Raw genomic sequence first — 2,141 nt, 5'->3', positions numbered from 1 at the left:
AGACCCAACGCAGCCAAAAATAAATAAATAAAATAATAATTTTTAAAAAAGAAAGCAAGCCTAGGTTTGAAAAAATAAAATAAAATATATTATGAGCACATTTTGCCTGGGACTTTATATGCTAAAACTAGATGGACTGGTTTTTTTGTTTTTTTAATTGGAGTATAGTTTCTTTACAATGTTGTGTTAGTTTCTACTGTACAGCAAAGTGAATCAGCTAGACAGATACATATATTCCCTCTTTTTTGGATTTCCTTCCCATTTAGGTCACTGCAGAGCACTGAGTAGAGTTCCCTGCACTATACAGTAGTTTCTCATTAGTTATCTATTTTATACATAGTAGTATCAATAGTGTATGTATGTTGGGACTTCCCTGGTGGCACAGTGGTTAAGAATCCGTCTGCAAATGCAGGGGACATGGGTTCGAGCCCTGGTCTGGAAAGATCCCACATGCCGTGGAGCAACTGGGCCTGTGCACCACAACTACTGAGCCCACATGCCTAGAGCCCGCTCACCACAATGAAGAGTAACCCCCTCTCACCACAACTGGAGAAAGCCCGCATGAAGCAACAAAGACAAAACCCAGCCCAAAATAAAGAGATTAAATTAATTTAAAAAAATAGTGTATATATGTCAATCCCCATCTCCCAATTCATCCCCCACCCTCCAGAAGGCCTGTTTTGAGGATGTATTTTTTTCAGAGAGAATTTACTTCTGCCAGCATGCTGGGGGCCCTACTGACTGGGGAATTATCCATTAACTTCTTGACTTGGAGATTTTGGACTATGCCTGTAGAGTGAACGCCGACCTGAAACTCATGTTTCATAAAGTTAGATCTCATGAACTTCTAACCAGATTTAATAAATATTAATATCTTGGCTACTTTCATTAAAAAATTTTTTTAAAGTAGAATCTTCTTCCGTCCCCTCTTCCTCCTCATTCCCTGGGTGGGAACCACTCTCCCAGAGCTGGTGTGTGTAATTCTGATGCACAGTCCAACATGTATACATATTAAGTATGTATCCATTAACATGTATAGTATGTGTTTACATTCTTTGTGTGTTTAAAGTTTTTGTGCAGAGGGGGAGGGGCAGGCCTTGCTCCTTCCCAGGAAGATTTTTCCAAAATCCAAATCCCAGCCCACTAGGCACCCACTTGGAGCAATTGAGAGCGTTTCACCAAACGCCGTGCATATGGCATCAGACTGTGTAAACTGAAAAACGCTCCTGTCATTTTTTGCACCTGTACAGTGGGTATGATTTTTTTTTTTTTTCTCATCAGTCAATTTCAGGTTTTGATTCCCACCATGGCTATCACACAGTTTCGGTTATTTAAAGTCTGTACCTGCCTAGCAACAGTATTTTCATTCCTGAAGAGATTAATATGCAGATCTGGCAGAGAATGGAAATTAAGTGGAGACTAAATAACTTTCCCAGCTACAGTTGATTATTCATCAGTTGCTAAACAGACAGATGTGGAAGAGTGGACTTCTTGAGATGCAGATACACCCACAAGTGTAAAGATTAAAGGAAGGAATAGGAACGTGCAACACAACAAAATGCTTTAGAAAAACTGGAACCTGACTATTTTAAGGACATGACACCAACTTTAAGGAAAACTCAGAAAATCATTATTAAGAAGAGAGAACCATTAAATTTCGGCATCCCAGATGGTAGCACAGGTTTCTCTAATAGACTAGCAGCTACACAAGATATGCCTTTTATTCACCAATCTCCTGAATTAGGTGACATGGATACCTGGCAGGAAAATACCAATGCATAGGAAGAAGACGATGTGGCAAGCCGAAGTTCTGAGGCAGCAGAAGATAGCAGACAGAGAAAAGAGAGCAGCAGAACAACAAAGGAAGAAAACGGAAAAGGAAGCACAGTGGCTAATGAAGAAGAAACAAAACAAAATTGGTGTGAAACTTTCATAACAAATGTTTTTCAGACGTCATGGTGCCAGTGGGAGAAATAAGAGCTCCATAACCCAAGCAACATTCTCATGGAGCTAAGAGTATTTTCAGAATACAGATACACTGCTTGACTTTAAGGCATTCATCAGGCCACCCAGGATGCCAGGAATCTCTCAAAGTCCCTTGAACTCTTAGTGATTGAGACTCAAAGAACAAAAAAGACTTA

At 39.8% G+C, this 2,141-nt stretch overlaps 1 pseudogene across 1 annotated transcript; it reads left to right on the top strand.

Moving 5' to 3' along the window:
• The first annotated feature begins 1,306 nt into the window (after positions 1–1,306).
• LOC307067649 (receptor-binding cancer antigen expressed on SiSo cells-like) lies at positions 1,307–1,936 on the top strand (annotated as a pseudogene). The gene has a single exon. The product of its transcript is annotated as a receptor-binding cancer antigen expressed on SiSo cells-like (transcript).
• Positions 1,937–2,141: the final 205 nt, after the last annotated feature.

The sequence above is a fragment of the Hyperoodon ampullatus genome (assembly GCF_949752795.1).
Source record: "Hyperoodon ampullatus genome assembly, chromosome: 19".
NCBI classification, from domain to species: domain Eukaryota; kingdom Metazoa; phylum Chordata; class Mammalia; order Artiodactyla; family Ziphiidae; genus Hyperoodon; species Hyperoodon ampullatus.
Note: the sequence above shows the minus strand (reverse complement) of the source record. Positions and strands in the feature narration are given on the sequence as shown.